Raw genomic sequence first — 6,275 nt, 5'->3', positions numbered from 1 at the left:
AAAAAGATTCCCAAGGATATAAATTTTGTAAAATTCCAAGGCGCGGATTTTTAGATATGTTATATCCAAATTGCGTTGCCAATTATACCCCTGATGCATAACCAGTCATGGAGATGCATTCCGTATGCAGACATTTTTAATAATTTCATATAATTATGTGTGTCACGAAACTAAAAATTAATTGTGGACTTGACAATGAGAATATTATTTTTTTTTGGCTTACGCCTAATTTTCCCTTTTAAAACTTAGTCCACCGGCGGACTTATATATATTGCCATGCTACGACTGGGGGGACTTACGGATTATATGACGGCATGGACTAAAGCAGGCTCAACCACCCCGGGAAAAACTTATTGGTTAATTTTATGTCCTGCTTACCAGGAAAAAAAAAAATCTATCGGGTCAACTTCAGTACCGCTATCCTAAATCCAGATTCAATTCGAAACTCCGGATCAAAATACCCATTAGTCACCTAATGAAACTACTTGATTTGAACCAAATGAGTTTTTCATTTCAAACTTAATCACTACTCTAATAGAGCATGCTGCTGGTAGCTTCATAAACCATATCTTTATCACAAAGTTAAACCTATCAAACCACCAAATATTCATTCACCAAAACAAATACACATTCAAATTAGCTAAAAGAAAAGTAAAACAAGAAATTATATAAAATTTTGTACCCAGATGGTACCCATATCCAAAAAACTAATAATCAGAGAAGGTCCAGATGCAAATCCAGTAACCATTCTCAATGTTCCGAACCATACATGAGTCGGGCATCTCATTTGAAAAACAAAAATCCAATTGTTTTTCTAATATCCACGGATGTTATTAAAAAGAATCAGGCACCTTGATTGCTCCTGCTAGTGCTCTATGGCTTTATGCTGCTCAGTTATTGGTGCTGGTATTGTTGTTGGCTCAGTCGCTGCTGCTAGAGCTGGTGCGGCTGGATTAGCTGGTGGCATTGCCATTCTGCAGGATTCCAAACACCATGTCCTGCCTCAACAAAAGGTAGCAATTTTTGCTGCAGTACGTCTAACTGCAGGTAAAACCAAATTGAGGAAAGGATATTGCATTCCATGAGCAAGCACCGGCATTGCAGCAAGCCGACTAATCTCTCTGCTTATTGCCGCGGGAAAAGTAATGGAACCAAACCCCAATCTTCCACCACCAGCTACCATATGCTTAATCCCAATAAGCATCACCCCCACATTCACCACGTACTTACTGAATGTATGATGTTCCGCATACACAACCCAACCATTGCACCTACGTCAATTCCTAATAGGACCAGAGTCTGCAGGCGCTGCATCATCACCATCTCCATCTCCAATATCATTAACACAGACCCCATCTTCAGAATTTCTATTAGGCAATTCATCTACTTCATCTTCAGAAATCCAATTCTCACTATCATTTGCACCAGCACCACAGTCCATGACATTATCCCCAACAAGAACACCACCACCACTTGCACTGCTTCCTCCAATTTCAGTAACACTATCCTGAAATGGAGGATCACTCTCTCCTCTTACGAGAACACTGTTGTTTAGTCTTATACAGAATGCAAACATAATGTAAAAACCACGATAAGGCCTGATATTTAGAAACTTTTTTGAGGAGTGCCGGGAGGACGGTAATATTGACTGACTCTAAAAGACAAGTGAGTGGCATGCACAATTGCGAGAGATTCAGGTTGCTCGGGGCAGCTGATTGGAGCAAAGTCATAAGACTTTCCAACCCCTAGTTGAGCTTCAAATGGAAGATGAAGCCTGAAAAATAAAGAGAGGATGTCCCAATTAGATAATATCATAATATGATCTAGTTCAAGGATTTAAAATACGATATTAATCCTATAGTATATTCACTAGATAGGAACAGGAACAAAGGATACAGAATCAAGCTGGCAAAGAATGAGACATTTATGTTGAAGAGCAATTTAAACCAGAATCAGCAATAATTAAAACAATCACGAGGTCATTAAAAGAATACCTTTTCTTTACGATCTTTCACACTTTCATCATTGAACTCAAAAACAGAGACACCAATATCATATGTATGCGACCTAATGCTCAAGTAAGCTTCAATACCAACAATAACCCTTTCAATCTCATCGTGAACTTGCTGCAACACCATGTTCCTTAAGTTAAAAAGGCTTAACAATTTCAGGAAGACGAGCACAAAGATGTAGAACAGGTGAACTAGATATACCTCAATCTCGATAACATGTAAGTAAGACAGTTGAAACACGGTAATTTCATTAAATTTAATCTAAGGATACTTCAACTCTGGCACCTCTGAGAGCTTTCTTAACCTGCAAAAATTTCTCAACAAGATTATTGGGATAGAAGCTAAATATCTCGAGTTATTTGAAGTTAACAGTCTCCAAATTAGACCAATTATTAATATGAGTAATTAATTTCACATTCTGATTTGCAGTTGCCACATAAAATGTTGAAATATTGTGCATGCGATACGGGATCCAGATTCATGGTAAAATAATGCTCCGCTGGATTCAACTCAAGGTTAGGACTGCAAAAATCATTCAAGATTGGTCCTGCGGTTGTCAGATGATCTCTGGGTATTTTTTGTGTTATAACCTGTAACCCAATCTATAGTAATCCTAGGCCGTTCAGTCTACTTCTCATTTGACTTTTCGGTTAGAGACGCACTAACATAACATTTCTCTTAGAATCATTATTAAAGCAACATCCGTGGGAGTGTTTGCTAAATTTTATTGAACTACAAATTTAACTAATAATTTAAACTGAGACAGTGACGCAAAAAAAGACAACAGAAGAAATAAGGTGATTATCATAAAATTGCAAGAAAAGATACCGTTTTTAATCCAGCGACGGGATAGTTCCCCTTGTTAACTGTAATATCGCAAAGAGCAGCTGTGAGGAATGCTTTTTCCTTTTACCCTTGTCTGTGCAAAAGACCTCAAGAGTGTGGGGATTATGCATTTTGTTTTATTTTGTGCTTCCTTTGCATGACTTTGCTTAACGCCTTCATTGACTTTGCTTAACGCCTTCAGCTGTGAGGAATGCTTTTTCCTTTTACCCTTGTCGAAGTAACAAATACGACTGTTAGGTTCAGAATTCAACAAAGAGACTTAATGTTTATACAACAATTCCAATGCAATAGATGATACCTTTTCAAAGTCTAGCATGTTCCAAATGGAGCCTAATACTCAAGTAGAAATGTGTATGAAAAACTAATTGATTAATTATAGAACATTACACACATTTAAGCTATTCACAACGTCCTCCTTCAGGGACAAGCCTCCTGCAATCTGCACAACTTCTTGGGAATGCAATCATACAAGTTTCACTGCACGAGAAGAAAGTTTTTATGAATATTTCTGCACTAGTCTTATGGATTTATCAACTCTGACAACCTAACGACAAATGCACATAATTAATCAATCCATTAAACTAGAAAATAAACCATGGTAAACCTAAGTTAGTAGATTAGTGAGCATCAATGCACCTGGGTGGTACGAAGTCTATCTTTATCACTCTATCTGCATCCAGACCAATTACTATGCTCCCATAATTCGTTAGGTAAATGAGTGCTTGGTGATGGTGATTCCCGTTCCACATACAATTGAGAAACAGAAATCATGCCCAACTTTCAAATCTAACCAGACAATATCATAAGCATTAAGAAAATCTTTATAGTGTAATTCTGTTTCGTTGGGACAATTCATCAAGCAACTGGTGCACAAACAAGTTAAGTTATTTATTCTCTACAAATCAATACCAAAAAAAACGTACTGCTATATGATGCTCACCTGATATGATACCAAAATCCATAGAAATTCTTATCAAATGTTTCTTTAGCCTGAAATATAAATTAGGGCAAAAAAATGATTACAAGAGCAGAAGAATCATATGATCAGGGAAGAACGATAATTATAATAAGAGTCACAAATTGGATCTACAGTAAACTCTAACAATAATCTTAATCTGGAATTAAACGAAATCTTAATCATATCCATAATTCCTCAGATATAATAGGGAAGAAGATGAAATTTCATTACTTGAAGAAGAACACGAGAACCGGGTGAATCTTCCAGAAGAGAATGATATAAAGCTTCATGAGAGCAAATCAGCAAATGATTTATTTTTTTATTCAAGTAAATAATTTTTCATGGGGAAGATATATTCATCAGATAGCTTCACAAGCCTTTCTGGATGTCTTTTTGTTTGGTGTTTGGTTACCCTTGGTTTTTTAGGTTGTAGTAAAAAACGGGTATAATAATAAGTTAATAGTAACTGAGAAAGAAAATGCCCGAGACGTGGTCGATCTAAAATATGGGAGAGCTAGGGGAGAATGTTTTTCGGAGGTGAAAAAATGGTTCAATTCAAATGTAAAAAAAAATATGTGGAGGGGATTTTGATTTTTCATGAAATTTTTGGTGGGAATTAAGGGTGCCATATTAGTGTTTTTAATTTTGGGAAATTTTGAATTTTTATTTTTATTTTGGAGAGATTTGTGAACCTGACCAGAAATTCAAGTAAGGAAAATAATTGTTCAACATTAATTGGGATCCAGGCAGCACCAACACAACAGTAGTAGACCATCAGTTATTTCCTTAAAACTTTCAGACTCAAATTCTTCTTTTTCTTTCATATTCAGTCACTACATTGAAATTAGAAATCCTGCACTAGCTAGCAATAATTGCAGCAGCGTTTCTTTTTTGTTTTCTTTTTATTTTTAACAATAGGATCCATCCATGGTTCAACGTATCCGTATCATATGGTGATGCTGCGTGATACTGGTCACTTGCTCATAACCAAAGTACCTAACTCTTTAACTCCTACCATTATCATGGGTTTTTCCTTCCTTTCATGAATTATGTTCATCAATCCCTCAACATTTGTTTTGCTTTTTTTGTTAGCTACATATCCTACATTTACCAGTTCCTTACTACCAAAGAGTCTATTACAAGTCAATTCTTCTATAGTCTCACCAGTCTCATACAAAAACCCAAGTTGTTCACAAGCTTATTAGGAAATAACTACAATAATATTACTAAAGTTCACACTGAACTATCCCAGAGCTCAGTGTTTCATTACAAGAGTTTAAACATTCAAAACCTTGATTACCCAAACCCCTGACATTCAAAGCTAAATTACATCCATCAAAGTACCAAATTCTTAACACAAATTACCACAAAGTACCAATTGTTCATCAAAAAACCTGCAAGACTACCTCTTGCTCAACCTTTAACAGCTACAACTATAAAAGCACACAAATTCAAAGAACTGCAACCAAAGACGACCTCTCTTCCAGAAGCAACAAGAAACTTACCATCATCAACAACAACAGATTTAAGAAGATTGGGATAAAAGGAAGTTACCAGAAAAGCCATTTCATAAAAAACTTGCTAACGGTTTTCAGGATTTATGCACAACCTGAAAATCTGACTTCTTCTAGTAACCTTGTTGTGTTCACCACAACTCATCCCAATCATCCCCTCCACAACGTTCATTATCTTCGCTGTCTGATGGAGCAGGCGAAGTCCCACTGGAGGATGAATCATCATCCATATCCTCTCCATCTTCATCATCTGAATCAGGCACATTCAAACTTACCTTCAATCTTTCTGGTTCACCCTCATTCATGGTCCTTGAGAAGATCTTTGGGTTGGAAATTTCATACTCAAATCGGCTCCTTAAATGCTCTTCATCATATACTATCCTCCCATGATTGTTCCTTTCATGACTCTCAGAAGCATCTGAATCCAAATCATTGGTTTCCATCTCTCTCTCTCAGACTCAAACCCATCAGTTGCTTCAGAATCACTTTCAGTTACACTTCCATATTTGGGTGCCTTTGCTTGCTTCTATGCTTGCTTCTCTTCCCATTCCTCATCTTTTCTCTCTCGCCTCTCAAAATACTTTGGTAGCCATGCATCATACAATATCTCAAGTCTTCTCTCTTCTCGCTCTTGCGCAGCCTTCTCTTCCTCCCTTTGTCGGATTTGAATTTGCAACTGTCGATCAATTTCAGAGCGCACATCTTCCTGTAGTTTCTGTAATTCGTCAATCCTCATTGAAGAAATAAGAACCTTGGCTTGTGTATATTCTGGTGAATCTGGAGATTCAACAGATGATGGCAAAGGAGAATCTCCAGGAATTTTCCCACCCCCTGCACTCTGAGAAGACTCGTCGGCCATTTCTTAGACTTTCTAAATTCTCCCTAAACCTTTCCTTTTCTGGTGAAAGAAAGCTAATTTTTTGCTCTGAATATGCTAATTACCCT

The 6,275-nt window shown here is 36.8% G+C and overlaps 1 long non-coding RNA gene across 3 annotated transcripts; it reads right to left on the bottom strand.

Moving 5' to 3' along the window:
- Positions 1-582: 582 nt before the first annotated feature.
- LOC113309726 lies at positions 583-4,239 on the bottom strand. Of its 3 annotated transcripts, none has more exons than XR_003340724.1 (8): positions 4,048-4,239; positions 3,799-3,848; positions 3,495-3,644; positions 3,157-3,335; positions 2,841-3,066; positions 2,214-2,316; positions 1,995-2,126; positions 583-1,774 (listed from the first exon to the last, which is right to left on the bottom strand). It is a non-coding gene; the product is annotated as an uncharacterized LOC113309726 (long non-coding RNA). The 3 variants fall into 3 exon arrangements; XR_003340725.1 differs by having other exon boundaries at positions 2,841-3,058; positions 3,250-3,335; positions 4,048-4,237; XR_003340723.1 differs by having other exon boundaries at positions 3,250-3,335; positions 4,048-4,235.
- Between the last annotated feature and the right edge of the window lie 2,036 nt (positions 4,240-6,275).

This window comes from Papaver somniferum, chromosome 1 (genome assembly GCF_003573695.1).
Source record: "Papaver somniferum cultivar HN1 chromosome 1, ASM357369v1, whole genome shotgun sequence".
NCBI classification, from domain to species: domain Eukaryota; kingdom Viridiplantae; phylum Streptophyta; class Magnoliopsida; order Ranunculales; family Papaveraceae; genus Papaver; species Papaver somniferum.
The sequence above is the reverse complement of the archived record's forward strand: the minus strand, read 5'-3'. Positions and strand labels throughout refer to the sequence as shown.